We start from the raw sequence: 18,274 nt of genomic DNA, 5'->3' as shown, positions 1-18,274 counted from the left end.
GTCTATTTTAGAGGTCCCAAACTTGGACATAAGAGGCATTGCTGGTTCAGTGGCAGAGTTTTTGCCTTCCATGAGTGAGACCTGGGTTTGATTCCCGGCCAAGGCACCCCATGCTCGACCACCACCCATCTGTCAGCGGGGGCTTGTGTGTTGTTGTGACCCTGAACAGGTTTCAGCAGAGCTTCCAGAGTAAGACTAGGAAGAAAGACCCGACAATCTCCTTCTAAAAATCAGCCAGGGTAAAATCAATGGATCACAATGGTACCATCCACAACTAATCCTGGGGATGGTGCAAGACTGGGCAGAGTTTCATCCCACCCTCCATCTTGTCTCCGCCTCCATCTTGTCTCTGCCTCCATCTTGTCTCCACCCTCCATCCTGTCTCCATCCTTCATCTTGTCTCCACCCACCATCTGGTCTCCATCCACCATCTGGTCTCCACCCTCCATCTTCTCTCCACCCTCCATCCTGTCTCCACCCTCCTTCCTGTCTCCACCCTCCATCTTGACTCCCCTGTCCATCTTTTCTCCACCTTCCATCCTGTCTCCACCCTCCCTCCTGTCTCCACTCTCCATCTTGTCTCCACCCTCCATCTTTTCTCCACCTTCCATCCTGTCACCGCCCTCCATCTTGTCTCCACCCTCGATCTTGTCTCCATCCTCCATCTGGTCTCCACACTCTATCTTTTGTGTCCATCCTCCATCTTGTGTCCACCCTCCATCCTGTCTCCACCCTTCATCTTGTCTCCCTCGTCCATCTTGTCTCCACCCTCCATCTTGTGTCCATCCTCCATCTTGTCTCCACCCTCTACCCTCCATCTTGTATCCACCCTCCATCCTGTCTCCACCCTCCATCCTCCATCTTGTCTTCACCTTCCCTCTTATGTCTTTCTTCTTCTCATACTCTCCTCCATCTTGATTACACCCTCCTTCTCAGTTTATTGTATTAGGTTATGTAATTGCCAATGAGGCAGTGATGGTTCACTGGTAGAGTTCTTGCCTCCCATGAGGGAGACCTGGGTTCGATTCCCAGCCAGTGCACCTCATTTGCAGCCACCACTCTTCTGTCAGAGGCGGCTTGTGTGTTGCCGTGATGCTGAACAAGTTTCAGCAAAGCTCCCAGACAAAGATGGACTAGGAAAAAAAACTTGGTGAGCAACTTCTGAAAACCAGCCAATAAAAACCCTATGGACCACAACAGAACATTGTCCAACTCACTTGCTTTGGACAGGTCATCAGAAAGGATAACTCACTAAAGAAAGTGATCATGTTTCGTGAAGCAGAGGGCCAGCGAGGGTGATGGAGACCCTCAGTGAGATGGATTGGCACAGTAGTCACGAGGATGGACTCAAGCATGCTGGCAATCTTGGGAATAAAACAGGAATGGGCAATGTCTTCTTCTGTTGTACATAAGTAGCCATGAGTCAGAGTCAATTAGAGGCTCTCTGTCTATGTATCTTCACTTTGTATGCATGTGAATAAGGAAGTCCAAAGAAGAATTTATCCCTTGAATTATGCTGTTGGTGAAGAATATTGAATATACCATGGACTGCCAGAAAAAGAAACAGATCTGTCTTAGAAGTACAACCAGAAGCCTTCTTGGAAGCAAGGATGGCGAGAATTCGTCTCATATACTTTGGACATGTTATCAGGAAGGACTAGTCCCTTGAGAAGGACATCATGCTTGGTAAAGTGGAGGTTCAGTGAAAAAGAAGATGACCCTCAATGAGATGGGTTGACACAGTGGCTGCAACAATGGGCTCAAACATAGCAACGATTCTGAGGATGGTGCTGGACCAGGCAGTATTTTGTTCTGTTGTACATAGAGTCAGTATGAGTTGGAAGTGACTAGATGGCACCTAACAATAACAATATCTACCCATCCATCCATCCATTTATTTAGCCATCTATCTATCTACCTAGAACACTTTTGCTCTGCAGGATCTTGCAAAGATCACAGGTGGGATCTCATCACTCAAACCCATGAGAGTATTATCAATGAAAGCAGTTCCATGCAAGGCAACCGCTGAGTCCATAGTCAATGAAGAGCAATTGCCTCCTAGGTGTTCATCTCTCCACCCATTTCTGTTAGCATCTTTGAGCAGTAATTTTGTCACAGGCAATGGTCTTCATCCATAATTAAAACAGACATCTCCAAGTCACGAGCAGAAATGTAACTAATATTATTTTCTGGTACAAGTGGAAATTCCATTCCCAGTGGACAAAAGAAGTCCAAGGATTAATTTGATTCAAAGTCCGTTTGGCATGATCAAGCATTTCATTATTAATGTTTGCTTTTCTAGATATATTCTGAGGAGAAATAATGGTCTTGACATTTATAAGCATCTAGTTTATAAGCTGGAAATGAAAGGCAATAAATAGCTGGCCCACACAAAGCTGTGATGTAAACTATAATCTTATTATGATATAGCTGTTGCTGATGAAGAAAAAATAATCGATTCTGTATGCAGGAATAGACTGAGCAGGTCAGGCCAGCAGAAAAAACTCAAGTTTATCTACCAAAACCAAACCAAACCCGTTGCTGTCAAGTTGATTCCAACTCATAGCAACCCTGCAGGACAGAGTAGAACTACCCCATAGGGTTTCCAAGGAGCAGCTGGTGAAATCACACTGCCTACCTTTCGGTTAGCGGCTGAATGTTAACCACTATACCACCAGGGCTCCAAGTTTACCTACATTATCCTATAAATCCACAACCCATCTGTTTGTGGTACTGCGGCAGCTTGAGTGTTGCTGTGATGTTGGAAGCTATGCCACTGATATTTCAAACACCAGCAGGGTCATCCATGTTCGACAGGTTTCAGTGGAGCCTCCAGACTAAGACAGATTAGGAGGAAAGTCTTGGTGATCTAATTCCAAAAATCAGCCAGTGAAAACTCTATGGATCACAACAGAATATTGTTTGATACAGAGCTGGAAGATAAGCCCCCTCGGTTGGAAGGCACTCAAAATACACAGTTGCCGCAACCAGGGACTCGAACATAACCAGTGATCGTGAAGATGGCACAGGACTGGGCAACCTTTCGTTCTGTTGTGCATGGGGTCACCACGAGTCAGAACTGGCTTGACGGTAACTAACAACAACATATAAACTTCCTCCTCAGCGTTACCCAAATGACGTGACTGAAGGGAAAAAACATGTAAGAAGGTCCAAAACCTTTTTCACCTTTCGATACAGAAAGGTTGACACTGTTGGCTCTCTGTGTAAATGTGCTGCCGTTTCGTATTTGGGGGAGGAACTGGAGAATTTTTTATGGAAACAGAAACAGAAAACATAACCAAAAGAGGAGTTTCTTATGAAAATTTCCTTCGACCTGGTCTTGCTGGGACTCATTAGAATTTAATCTTTTCTCGCACTAAATGTAAGTCTACAACTATCAATTTAAACCTGGGAAAATGCAGAACAGAATTTCAAATTCTCATGGCCTCTAGACTTCCTGGAGCCATGGAGGGTGAGTGAGCCCCTGAAACTACTGTCCTGAGATAATCTTTAAACCTTAAACCAGAAATACCACCTGAAGACTTCTGAAAAGCAGATAGTAGTTTAGCTTAAACAGAAAAATAAGTCTGCCTTGAGCATTATGCTCATTTAAGATCTATGTACCAAAAAAAAAAAAAAAAACCCAAACCTGTTGCCATTGAGTTGATTCCAACTCATAGCGACCCTGTAGGACAGAATAGAACTGTGACATAGGGTTTCTAAAGAGCGGTTGGTGAATTCAAACTGCCGACCTTTTGATTAGCAGCCGTAGTTCTTAACCACTGCTCCACCAGGGCTCAGATTGAGCATAGCAACTAGAAAGGTTAGATAGCAACCTTAGAGGACTGTAAGTTTATGTTAATGAAGGAGGAACAACTCAGAAAGGGAGGGTGAGAATGGTAACTTAAAGAATGTCATCAGTGTTTCACTGATGAACTGGTATATGCTTTACTGTGTATATTCTCAACAACAACAAAATAAATAAAACTAAAAAAAGAAAAAAAAATATGGATTCTGTTCCGTGACTTCCAGGGATACCCCAAATCTCTATTTTTCACATGAATATCTTGCTCTAGCCAATTTCCTGGCTTCCTGCAGTAAACAAATGAGATGCAGAACCAGGGTTTGAATGTTTCTCCGTGTTTCTTTATTAACACCACCTGGGGCTGTGGCTCTCAACAAAATTGAAGGTGATTGTGCTTGAAATGACAGCATCTAGCGCGGTCTGCAGTCCACTAGGTATCCGAGGTGAGAAAGTTGTCTTGAAGAAGATAAACGTCTCATAGGAAAAAATAAATAAAACTCTTTTGAGTTATAAATCTACACAGCTGGAATATCAAAGGGACGCCAGAGAGATACATAATCTACAAATTCCTGTGGTCCAGATGATGAAAATCAGCTGGATAAAGACACTCAGCTACTACAAGTACAATTAAATAGGTTCCTTTCTCTTTAGAAGAAATAAATCCATTGTCATTAAATGTGAAGGCTTTATGCCTCTATATTCCCTTTCAAGAGGGACAGTAGTGGTTCGCTGGTAGAATTCTCACCTTCCATGCACCAGATTGGGTTCGATTTCCAGTCAATGCGCGTCATGCGCAGCCACCACCATGCATTGGTTTGATGCTAAACAGGTTTCCAAGGAGCTTCCAGACTAAGACTAGGAAGAAAGGACTGGGGATCTACTTCCCAAAATCAGCCAGTGAAAACCCTATGGATCACAATGGTCTGATTTCCAAATGATCTCAGGGTTGGCGCAGGAGTGGGCAGTGTTTTGTTCCACTGCACGTGGGGTCACCACGAGTTGTTGGCTGTCGTGACAGCAACTAACAAAAACAACACTGCTCAAACTTTTCGATAGCATCTTGAGCAAGGAATATTTGCTTGACATGTCATCCTTGAAATGTCGAAAGCAGGAACAGTCACAGTGAAGCCACCACCAAGGCATCTGCCTCTCCGCCGGAGTTCCCCCCCACCCCCGCAGCCCACCACTGTTTGAATCTGGCGCTGAAATTCCACACCTGAGCAAACCGAGATTTCAGCCCATGTGCAGGACCTGAAGAGCCACGGCCCAGAACTTGACCCCAGACCTGAACTTCGTTGGAAAGGAAGGTGTTATCTGGCACACAGCTGCACCTGAGCCAGCTTGCCAAGTGAAAGTTCCCTTCGTTTGCAAATGACTCAGCACCCAGATCTCCAAATATGGACGTGGGAGGGACCGGGTGTCAGATTTTGGGTGCCAATCCCGCCCCTTGGAGACTGGCGGGCATAAAAGCTCCAAGCTCCCCTGGGGCTGAGAGAGCGTGTGGTCTTTCAGCTGCTAGGCCTCACGTTGCTCCTTATTTGCACAAACAATAAATTTCCACTTTCTGTTTCCCTTACAACTGGTGGTGTGGCGTCAGTCTTATTTTGATCAGCTAATAGGACAGGACGAGGGCCCTCGTTCAGTTACAACAGCAGTAGTGCTCCTGAGGAGTGTGAGGAGATGGGTGAAAGACCCAAAAAGAAGAAAAACCAAAGGTCCAAGGAGGATCCCACAGAAAATGGAATGGGAGACCCATCTAGCTCTGCTCTCTCCCAACCCAAGAAAAGGAAATCTTTCCAAGGACGAACTGCTTAGTAGTGATCTCAAAGTGACGCCTGTCAGCACACATTTCCCCAAGAGGACGAAATCTTTCTCCAAAGAGGAACCAGCTAGTGATCCTGAAAAACCATCCCAAAAGGTTAGACTAGACAATGGACATTCCCTGGGGGGTATACCCAAGGCAATATTTCCCAACCTATCTCCCAATTAAAAACAAAAATTCACATTAAAAAAAAAAAAAGGAACAGTCATTAATTAAGAGTCACTCCAGAGAATTATCAACCAAGGATGACAATCCTTGATGAAAATACAAAGACAAAAAAATAAAAAACTGCACCTCTATTGCCCTGCTTTCTTGGGACCACTTTTCTGCGCAGGAAGCTTTGAACACTTGGCGAGAACAAACATTTTATATCAAGTGGCTAATGGCAATTTTAAGGAGCCCTGGTGGTGCAACAGAAACCCTGGTGGCAGTTCGAATCCACCAGGTGCTCCTTGAAAACTCTATGGGGTAGTTCTGCTCTGTCCTATAGGGTCACTATGAGTCTGAATCGACTCGACGGCAACGGGCTGTTTTGTTTTTTGTTTTGATATGGCGGTGCAACACTTAAGCGCTGAGTTGCTAACAGAAAGGTTGACAATTTGAACCTCCCCAGTGGCTCCATGGAAGAAAATCCTAGTAATCTGCTTCTGTAAAGATTACTGCCTAGAAAACCCTATGGGGCAGTTCCCCTCTGTCTCATGGAGTCATCATGAGTCAGAATCTACTCGTCGGCACCCAACAACCCCAATGGCAATGTTGCAACTTTGCCCCAGTTTGGAGATATGTGGCTTCATTTTAACAATAAAAAAAGGTTTGCGTATTGTAGAATGTGATCTCCCAACATAGGGTGGTACAGTACGCAGAAAATCTGAACAGGTAAACATATGGAATTGAAGATGATAAAACAGCCTCCAGGAATTGACAGAATACCAACTGAGATGTTTCAACAAACAGATGTGGTGCTGGAGGTGCTCACAAATCTATGCCAAGAAATTGGGAAGATCTGGCCAACTGACTGGAAGAGATCCATATTTGTACTCCTTCCAAAGCACGGTGATCCAACAGAATGCAGGAATTATTGAGCGATACACACACATCAATGTCACACACAAGCAAAATTCTGCTGAAGATGAATCAAAAGTGGTTACAGCAGTACACTGACAGGGAACTGCCAGAAATGCAAGCCTGAATCAGATGAGGATGCGAAATGAGGGCTATCATTGCTGATGTCAGATAGATCTTGGCTGAAAGCACAGAATACCAGAAAGATGCTTACCTGTGCTTTATTGACTATGGAAAGGCATTTGACTATGTGGATCATAACAAATTATGGATAGCACCGTGAAGAACGGGGATTCCAGAACACTTAATTGTGCTCATGAGGAACCTGTACATAGATCAAGAGGCAGTCCTTCAAACAGAACAAGGTGGATACTATGTTTCAGGAAAGGTGTGCATCAGGGTTGTATCCTTTCTCCATACTTATTCAACAAGTATGCTGAGCAAATGATCCAAGAAACTGGACTATATGAAGAAGAACATGGCATCAGGACTGGAGGAAGACTCATTAACAACCTGTGTTAGGCAGATGACACAGCCTTGCTTGCTGAAAGTGAAGAGGACTTGAAGCACTTACTAATGAAGATCAAAGACCACAGCCTTCAGTATGGATTACACCTCAACATAAAACAAAAATCCTCACAACTGGACCAATGAGCAACATCATGGTAAACGGAGAAAAGATTGAAGTTGTCAAGGATTTCATCTTACTTGGATCCACAATCAACACCCATGGAAGCAGGAGTCAAGAAATCAAACGATACATTGCACTGGGCAAATCTGCTGCAATGGACCTCTTTAAAGTGTTGAAGAGCAAAGATGTCACTTTGAGGACTAAGGTGCACCTGACCCAAGCCTTGGTATTTTCAGTCACCTCATATGCATGCGAAATGTGGACAATGAATCAGGAAGACTGAAGAAGAATCGATGCATTTGAACTATGCTGTTGGTGAAGAATCTTGAATATACTATGGACTGTTTTGGGGGGCCAAAAGAACCAACAGATCTGTCTTGGAAGAAGCATAGCCAGAATGCTCCTTACAAGCAAGGATGGCAAGACTGTGCCTCACATACTTTGGACATGTTATCAGGAGGAACTAGTCCCTGGAGAAGGACATCATCCTTGGTAAAGTGGAGGGACAGCAAAAAAGAGGAAGACCCTCAACGAGATGGATTGACACAGTGGCTGCAACAAGGGGCTCAAGCATAACAATGATGGTGAGGATGGACCAGCAGGACCAGGCAGTGTTTCATTCTGTGTATATAGGGTCGCTATGAGTTGAAATCGACTCGATATCACCTAACAACCACAATGACAACAACAGTTGGCCCTCTTTTCCCTTTGATGATTAGATGGGAGTTCACCGAGCAGTTTTTCTCTTTAACGTTATGAGCGAGTGCGCGCGTGCGCGCGCACACACACACACACACACACACCTCTTCTTGCCCCCAGACTCTTTTTGCCTCACCCTGCAGCCAGGCATCTGGGGATCCCCTTGCAGCTAATGAAGGAGCCGAGAGCAGCGCCTCCTGTCTGTGAGATGGATGAGCCTGCTGACTTGAGAAGCTCAACGTTGGAGGGCTTGCTCCTCGGATATTTGCACGCAATTTCTGTGTGTATGGCGGGGGGGGCCTGCTGTCCCGTCCCCAACTTCAACGTCACAGGACCTGTTAATGACATCACTGCGGATAATCCTGTCTCTCCCGCTCTAACTGTGCTGGTTGTTTTGTGTTTATTTTTCGTCTCTGGGACGAAGGAGAGCTAGGCAGGGCTCCCGGCATTTATCTTCCATAGACCAACAGCTCCCTCTAACGTTCCAACGTTTTTCCTCTTGGAGAAAGGGAACAGTAACCAACTTGGAGAAACTTTTCCAAGTTTTCCTTGACACGTTGAGGGCGCACAGTTTACAAAAGTGTGTGGACATGCCAGCAAGAGGGGCAGAGCCTTTGTAGCATTTTTCTCTTTATCAAAGAATGTAACTCTGTGGCTCAAGAGTTAAAAAATGTATCCCCTGTAAACCTTCACCAAAAACAATAAAATATTTGAATATATATATATTTCTATATTCAAAAAAAAAAAAAAACAGTTGCCATCAAGTCTCCCCCAACTCATGGCAACCCCATGTGTGTCAGAGTAAAACTGTATTACACAGGGTTTTCTTTCCTTTCTTTTTTTTTTTTTTTAATAGTATTTTATTGAGTTTTTGGTGAAAGTTTATACAGCAAGTTAGGTTCCCATTTGACAATTTCCACACAAATTATTCAGTGACATTTGTTACATTTATCGAAATCTTCCAACATTCTTTTTTTTTTCTGAATGGTTTCTCCATGTATAATTTAGTGACACTGATGACATTCTCAGAGTTGTGCAGCCATTCTCACCCCCCTTTTCTGAGTTGTTCCTCCCTCATTAACATAAACTCACTGCCCCCTAAGGTTCCTATCTAATCTTTTGAGTTGCTGTTGTCAGTTTGATCCCATATAGTTTTTAAATGAGTATAATGCTCAAGGCACATAGGGTTTTCAATGCCTGATTTTTCAGAAGTAGATTGCCAGGCCTTTCTTCTGAGGTACTGCTGGGTGGATTCAAACCTCTGACCTTTCAGTTAGCAGTTGAGCACTTAACCATTGTGCTATGGACACCCCTTTTCACAAACATCTCAGCTCCTATTTGATGTTTTGGTACATCTTGAGGTCTCCTAGAAATGTGTTAGGCACCACGATTGCATTTGATTTGCAAATTCCATCTGAATTGAAATTTTTGTATTTTGCTTTGCAGCAACAGGTCTTGAATATTCACTCATTGCTGAGTTTTATTCAATGCTGTGCTTTCTTCACTGGCTCTGAATTAATTTGCTTCTTGAGGTTTATATTAGCTAACTTGGCTTGACTTAGAAAATGAAGCAATCTTCTACCCATGACACCTGCATTCCCTAACATAGGTGTCTTAGTTACCTAGTGCTGCTGTAACAGAAGTACCGCTAGTGGGTGGCTTTAACAAACAGAAATTTATCTTCTCGCGGTTGAGGAGGCTAGAAGTCCAAATTCAGGAGGCTGGCTCTAGGGGGAGGCTTTCTCTCTGTCAGCTCTAGTGGAAGGTCCTTGTCTCTTCAGCTTCTGCTTCCTATTTCCTTGGAGAGCTATATGTGGCTTGGCATCTATCTTCCCCCATCTCTGCTTCCTTAATCTGCTCCTTTTACATCTTTATAGGGTCATTATGAGTCGGAATTGACTTGACGGCACTGGGATTTTTTTTTACATCTTTTAAGAGATTGACTCAAAACACACCCTACACTACTCCTGCCTCATTAACATGGCAAAGACAACCGACTCCCAAATGAGATTATAACCACAGAGGTTAGGATTTACAACACATATTTTGTGGGGACACAATTCAATCCATAATAATAAGTTTATCCTATTTGCCCCAACAAATCATTTTAGATAAGCTATTTGACATTTGAGATTTCGGAATATTTATTGGGAGTGTCATTTTTCTAAAGCACTGGATCTGCTATGTTTATCAGAGCTTAGCATCTGAATTTTCAAGGTATGTTGTTGGATCCCAGATAATCCTGGTATTAGGTTGGTCAATTGCTGTACCATCAACAATTGATCTTGTTAGTTGCCATTGAGTTGGCTCCAACTCATGGTGACCCCACGTATAACAGAATAAAATGTTGCCCAGTCCTGTGCCATCTTCACGATCATTGCTCTGTTTGACTCCATTGTTGTGGAGTCTGTGTATTTTGAGTGCCTTCCAATCTGGAGGGCTCATCTTTCAGCACTATATCAGACAATGTTCTGTGGCAATCCATAGAGTTTTCATTGGCTTGTTTTCAGAATTAGATTGCCAGACCTTTCTTCCTAGTCTTAGTCTGGAAGCTCCACTGAAACCTGTCCACATGGGTGACCCTGCTGGTATTTGAAACACTGGTGGCATAGCTTCCAGCATCACAGCAACATGCAAGCCACCACAGCACCACAAAATGTCAGACGAGATGGCAACTACCGATAACAAATACCAGGAATGTCTAGAAAGATGGCTGGTGGAAAAAACGTTAACCTAGGGATCAGAAGACCTCAGAAGAAAGGCCTGGAAATCTACCACCAAAATCTCAGCCACTGAAAGCCCCATGGAGCACAGATCTACTTGCGGGGTCGCCATAAGTCAGAGTCGACTCAACACCAACTGGTTTGGGAGTTCCTGGGCGTGCAAACAACATGCTCGGCTGCTGACAAAAAGGTCAGGTGTTCAAGTCCACCCAGAGGCACCTAGAAAGAATGGCCTGGCAACCTACTGCCAAAAAAATCAGTCATTGAAAACCCTATGGATATAATAAAACTTCAACCAGTCAACAACATAAAGACAACACAGTCATAAAATGGTTAAAGGAATTGAATAGACATTTCACCAAAGAGGACATTCAAGTGGCCAACAAGCACATGAAAAGATTTTCAGCATCATCTAGCCATCAAAGAGATGCAAATCAAAACCACAACAAGATACCATTTCACTCCCAGGAGGATGGCTAAGATTTAAAAAAAAAAAAAATCCAGAAAACAACAAACGTTGGCAAGGGTGTGGGGAGATTGGAACCCTTACCCACTGCTGGTGGGAATGCAAAATGGTACAGCCATTGTGGAAAACAGTGTGCTGATTTCTCGAATAACTAAAAATAGAACTACCATATGACCCAGCAATTCCACTCCCACTCCTAGGTATATACCCAAAAAAACTTGAAAGCAGAGACTCAGAAAGAGACTTGTACACCAATGTTCTCTGTAGCACTATTCACAACAGCCAAAAGGTGGAAACAACCTAAATGCCCACCGATAGATGAATGGAGAAACAAAATGGAATATGACTCAACCAGTTGGAGAAATGAAGTCTTGATACATGCTACAGTATGGATGGAGCTTGAAGACAAAATGCTGAGCAAAATAAGCCAATCACAAAAAGACAAATACTATATGACCTCACTTATATAAAAAGACAAGAAAAGGCAAATGTATAGAGAACAGAGTTCATTAGTGGCTACCAGGGGCAGGAAGAAGGGGGATGGGGGGGTTAATAGTGATGGAATAATCGCATTAAGGACAAGGCTGCACAGCCAATACTGTAATTACTATCAATCAGTTGTATGCCTGTAAAAAGTTCAATTGGCAAAAGTCATATGATAGATATATTTATAGCAACGACAGAAAGAAAAAAAAAAGAGTAGCTGCTGAAGCTGCTTATGTACAACCAAACACCTCCTAGGATTTGGTTCCTTGGTTTGGAGGTTTAGGGACATTGTTTCACAGGGCATCCCAGTTAACTGGCCTAATAACGTGTTTAGTGCTTCTGTCCTACCTCCTAGTTTGTTACATAGTGCCTGGCATCTTAAAAAGCTTGTAAGGGGTCATTCAAGGCACAAGAATTGGTCTCTGTTCACTGGGAGCAGCAGAGGAAGAAGGAAAGGCAGGAATAGGAGGATATGGAATGTTGGAAACCTGGCGGCGTAGTGGTTACGTGCTACAGCTGCTAACCAAGAGGTCGGCAGTTTGAATCTACCAGGCGCTCCTTGGAAACTCGGTGGGGCAGTTCTACTCTGTCCTATAGGGTTGCTATGAGTTGCAATTGACTTGATGACAGTGGGTTTTTTTGATGGAATGTGTGGCTAATTTCCTCCTTTGCCACGAGACCAGAACTGGATGGTGCCTGGCTATCATTACTCAACATTTTCATCAAATATTCCATAGAAGGATCCTGATCAAAAGGAGGAAAATGTAGAACAGAATTTCAAATTCTCATGGCCTCTAGACTTTCTGGAGCCATGGAGGGTGGATGAACCACTGAAACTATTGCCCTGAGATAATCTTTAAACCTTAAACCAAAAATATCCCCTGAAGTCTTCTTAAAACTAAACAATAGCTTAAAAAAAAAAATTAACTAGTAAAAAAGAGTTCTGCCTTGAGTATTATGCTCTTTTGAAGAACTACCTAAATGGGGTCAAATTGACAACAGCAACTCAAAAGATTAGATAGGAACCTCAGGGGGCAGTGAGTTTATGTTAATGAAGGAGGACCAACTCAGAAAAGGACGGTAAGAATGGTTGAGCAACTCAAAGGATATAATCAATGTAATTTAAATGGCACACATAGAAAAGGTTGAACTGGTGTATGTTTTGCTGTGTATATTCTCAACAACAATACATTTAATTAATTAATTTAAAGAATGAAAAAAAAACCTACGGGGCACAATTCTACTGTGATACACATGCAGCCCCCATGAGCTGGAGTCAACTCAACGGCAATGGGTTGGCCTGTTACAAAGAAATGGCGACCTGATTTCCTACTGGAGCCCATCTGTAGAGCCAAGTATACCAAGGAACATCAAATGCTCATTTAATTCCTGAATATCTTCTTTCTTTGTCTTTATTATTCATGTTTTCTGCAGGATGAAGAAACAGACTTTTATGTTGGAAATGGACAGGCTCATTCACACTACTTTATTTTTCTCTGTTGGGTCGATTTTAACAGCATCATAAAATAATAGTAACTCAGAAAGTAAAGACCATAAACCATTTCTGTTATCAACAGCCTCCCGGTCAATCTCCCATGGGCCATTTGGCCATTTCAGGAATTTAGGTGGATGTGGAGGGAAAATATAAAAATGACTTTAAAAGAACAAAAAATATTCTTGCTAATAACTCATTACTGAAGATATTTTCAGAATATCAGGGTTTTTTTTTAATATGTAAATATGTAAAAGTAATTAAAAAAGGACACACTGAAATCTATGGTTAAACAACGTGTGACTTTTAGTTCTCTTTAATGATATTTTGAATGTTGAATACTTAATAAATAAAACCCAAAAAATTAACAAATTAATAAATATTAATAAAATTAATAAATATTTGATACTCAACACTGCTTCTTGTTGTTGTTGTTGTTACATGCCGTGGTATTGATTCCGACTCATAGCAATCCCATGTATAACAGAACGAAACATTGCGGGGTCCTACATCATCCTTACTCAAAGCTTAATAAATGTTTAATAAATACCTGATGCTTAATAAACAATTAACACCAAATAAAATACTTAATATCAGTCTTGAAGGAACGCTCCTTAGAAGAAAGGATGGCAAGAATTTAGCTTGCTTACTTTGGATACGTCATCAGGAAAAACCAATCACTGGAGAAGGACATCACATTTGGTAAAGTAGAGAGCCAGTGAAAATGAGGGAAGCCTTCCCTGAGATGCATTGACACAGTAGCCCCAACAATGGACTCAAACATGTCAATGAACGTGAAGATGGCACAGGACCGGGCAATATTTCGTTCTGTTGTACGTAAGTCGCCATGAGTCAGACGAGACTCAACAACAAAATACTTAATAAAAAGAGTTGGGATGTTTATCAACTCCAGCTTTTTCGTTCAATAGATGACAGTGTTAATAATAGTTTGGAATTACAGAGGAATTGACTACAGACTATGTTAGATTAGGAAACCCTGCTGGCGTAGTGGTTAGGTGCTACGGCTGCTAACCAAAAGGTCAGCAGTTCGAATCCACCAGGCGCTCCTTGGAAGCTCTATCGGGCAGTTCTACTCTGTTCTATAGGGTCGTTATGAGTTGGAATCGACTCAACGGCAGTGGGTTTGGTTTTTTTTTTTTTTTTGGTTTTATGTTAGATTAAGTTTATTCTGTGTACTCAGGGTTGGTTAAGGGCAAAATCATTTGACACGTGATGCCTCAAATCTATCTAAGAGCTGTATTAAAACATACTCGATGCATTCCTTCAGAAGGTTCAAAGCAGCTTATCTTTCCTCACTAACTTTTACACTTGGAAAACCTGGTGGCGCAGTGGTTAAGAGCTATGGCTTCTAACCCAAAGGTCAGCAGTTGGAATCCACCAGCTGCTCCTTGGAAACCCTATGGGGCAGTTCTACTCTGTCCTATACGGTCATTATGAGTCAGAATTGACTTGATGGCAGCAGGTAGTGGGTAACTTTTAAACTATTTTATTGATATTTCAAATAATGTTCTCTTCACAACCCAATTTCACCAATTCAGGTTCAATATGTACCCTTTTTTTCTTCCATTTTTTTTTTTTAATTTGCATAGCATTTATATGGGATAATAGGAATAACTGGGAACAGTGGTAACTCAGTGGTAGAATCTTCACCTTCCATCCTGGAGACCAGGGTTCGATTCCCAACCAATGCACCTCAAACACAGCCACCGCCCATCTGTCATTGCAGGGTTCCATGTAACTATGATACAGAACAGGTTTCCACTGAGCTTCCGGACTAAGACAGACAAGGAAGAAAGTCCTGGAAATCTACTTCCAAAAACCAGCCACTGAAAACCTTATGGAGCAACGGTTCTGCTCTGGCACTCATGGGGGTGCCACAAGTCAGAGTCGACTCAATGCCAACTGGTTTTTATGAAAGTTATCAGGTTCACGTCTCCACCAGCCCCATAACTAACCCCACAACTTCTTAGCTCAGATTTTTTTTCTTTTGCAGACAGCACTGCACCTCCATCCATCATACCATTTCCATCTTGATCAGTAATTGACAATCCTGAAATCTAGAATGAGGATTGGTTAGTTAGTTCTACGTCAAAGTTAACTACAACAGGGAGCAGTTACACACCTCAGGGACTCTGGCTGTTCTTGATTCAGGCACTAGAAGGTCAGCAGCCCTAATTGTGAAATAATCCCCACTCTTTCCATCATCATTGTCATCCGAATTGAAAAATTCAGAGTTGAGAAATAATTCCCATGTCACTTTCACTGAAATAACAGAAGATATGAGTGTAGAAAAAATGATATTGGCCTATATGACAGGGCTTTCCTTGTTCAGAATGATACTCCAAAGTGCACCTTTGGTTGCCAGAGTCAATTGGAAGATTTGTCTCCAGCTCTAGTTGCCATGAATCGACCCAACTCATGGCACCCCTGTGTGTGTCATAGTACACATACTCCATAGGGTTTTCAATTAGATATACTCTGTAAGGTTTTCAATGGCTGATTTTTTGGAAGTAGATCACCAGGCCTTTCTTCTGAGGTGCCTCTGGATGGACTCAAACCTCCAAACTTTCAGTTAGCAGCAGAGAACATCAACTGTTTGCCCCGCCCAGAGACTCCAGTCCCATCAAATTAGCTGTTTTAGTCCATAACAATGAAAATTCAATTCCATGGGTGCTTTCTTGGAACCCACGACTTCCAAGACTACCTGCTGTTTCCAGAGAATCAAGGCTGAGAAATGCTGCGCCATTGCAAATTAAAATCAGAAAATAAACCAAAAGTAACAAATTCGACTACTTGGAGGCATGCAAAAGGAGATAATTATGACAATGACCTTAAGGATTAGATGTGGGAGAAACGTAATAGACCCCAACGGATACATTACCAACTTCACAAAAAAGACCTCCTTAAAGTGTTGAAGAGCAAAGATGTCACCTTGAAGACTAAGGTGCGCCTGACCCAAGCCACGATATTTTCAATCACACCATATGCATGTGAAAGCTGGACAGTGAAGAAGGATGACGGAAGAAGCACTGACGCCATCGAATTGTGGGGCTGGAGAAGAATATTGAATATACCATGGACTGCCAGAATAATGAACAAATTTGTCTTGGAAGAAGTACAACCAGAATGCTCCTTAGAAGCAAGGATAGTGAGACCGCACCTTACATACTTTGGACGTGTTGTCAGGAGAGATCGGTCCCTGGAGAAGGACAGCATGCTTGGTGAAGTAGAGGGTCAGCGGAAAAGAGGAAGACCCTCAATGAGGTGGACTGACACAGTGGCTGCGACAACGGGCTCATGCATAACAACGATTGTGAGGATGGTGCAGGACCAGGCAGTCTTTCGTTCTGTTGTACACAGGGTCGCTGTGAGTCAAAACCAACTGGACAGCGCCTAACAACAACAACAGAAAACAAAAAATAACACACGTGCAGAATGTGCTTCTTAGCTCAAACAAATGTATAAGACCAAATGGGCAGCTCCTGTCCAAGAGCAAGACGAGAAGGCAGGAAGGGACAGAAACTGGAGGAATGGTCACACAGTGACCAGGGTGGAAAGGGGGAGTGTGCAGACACATTACAGGGATGGCCACCAATGTCACAAAGCAATACATGTATAAATTTTTGTATAAGAAATTCACTTGAGCTGTAAACTTTCACCTAAAGCACAATTTAAAACAAAAAAGAAAGAAAGAAAGAAAGAAAAGAGGGTCTGTGGCCATTGTGTGTCCACAAAACATTCTCTATTGACAGATGTTATTGCTACAGCAACATACACACAAACACTAACCTGCCAGGCATAAACTCATCCATCTTTGGGGATCAATTCTCTATTCTGCTGCTGTACCCTGTTCCTCTTTCAGAAGCTTGGGGAAGGGAAACTCTCTTTTCTGTAGAATGAGGAAAGCCTGCTCATCTCCTCAGAAACTGGGACATACTTCAGAAAGGTTCAGAGACTTGGTTGTCCTACCTCCCTAATCCCCAAGGGAGAAATATTAACTCTTAAAGTCTTAAGCTGCTTTGGGTTCTGTTTGCAGTGAAAAATGATATATGACATTGGATTTTCTCCCTCGAAGAATAAATCATTTATTATGGAATCCTGAGATTCCAAAATACATTCTGTAATTGCTTAAATCATGGTTTTTGGCTCCCTTTCATGCCAGAAATGGACCTCTAGTGAATAAATAAACTTGCTCCTCACAGCAAATAGTTGTAAAGATTCCGATTATTGCCATATAATGTTACATGCCTGGTGAAAATATTCTAAGGAACAAACAGAAGAAGCTGGTCATCAAAAGAGTAAACGCTACACTGAATTTTCTGACAGACCTTTGAAGTGAAAGATTACTCTCTAAGGGAACTTTGGATCTCACGTCTTCAGGTAAGTATAATGTAATATTTTCACAAGCTATCATCTAAGAGGTGAGTAAATGAGAATATAGTAAGGGCTTGCATTTATGTGGAGTCCCTGCGTGGTGCAAATGATGAATTCACTCGACTGCTAAACGAGAGGTTGGAGGATTGAGTCCACCTAGAGGTGCCTCAGAAGAAAGGCCATTGAAAACTCCATGAAGCACAGTTTTACTCTGACACAAGGGGGGACACCATGAGTCGGAGTCAATAGGTCAGCAGCTGATTTACTTCTATCAACCCTCCATCTCATATCCATTCTCCATTTTGTACTCACCCTCCATCTTGTCTCTGACCTCCAGCTTGTCGCCACCCTCCATCTTGTCGCCACCCTCCATCTTGTCGCCACCCTCCATCTTGTCGCCACCCTCCATCTTGTCTCCACCCTCCATCTTGTCTCCACCCTCCATCTTGTCTCCACCCTCCATCTTGTCTCCACCTTCCATCTTGTCTCCACCCTCCATGTTGTCTCCACCTTCCATCTTGTCTCCAACCTCCATCTTGTCTCTAACCTCCATCCTCCATCTTGTCTCCACCTCCATCTTGTCTTCAACCTCTATCTTCCATCTTGTCTCCACCCTCCATCCTGTCTCCACCCTCCATCTTGTGCCCACCCTCCATTTTGTCTCCACCCTCCATCTTGTGCACACCCTCCATT

General features: G+C 42.7%; 1 protein-coding gene across 6 annotated transcripts in view; it reads right to left on the bottom strand.

The window, feature by feature from the left end:
- Positions 1 to 18,274, bottom strand: part of LOC111747943 (protein kinase cAMP-dependent X-linked catalytic subunit) — a 131,497-nt gene that overhangs the window by 73,504 nt on the left and 39,719 nt on the right. For 2 of the 6 annotated variants that reach the window (XM_064277922.1, XM_064277927.1), the window contains exon 4: positions 3,717 to 16,600. The exons of the other annotated variants lie outside the window; for them this stretch is intronic. The gene's annotated coding sequence lies outside the window, so the exon portion shown is untranslated. Of the gene's footprint in view, positions 1 to 3,716; positions 16,601 to 18,274 lie in introns of those variants that run through there. 6 annotated transcript variants of the gene reach the window in all.

Source organism: Loxodonta africana, chromosome X (genome assembly GCF_030014295.1).
Source record: "Loxodonta africana isolate mLoxAfr1 chromosome X, mLoxAfr1.hap2, whole genome shotgun sequence".
Taxonomy (NCBI): domain Eukaryota; kingdom Metazoa; phylum Chordata; class Mammalia; order Proboscidea; family Elephantidae; genus Loxodonta; species Loxodonta africana.
The sequence above is the reverse complement of the archived record's forward strand: the minus strand, read 5'-3'. Positions and strand labels throughout refer to the sequence as shown.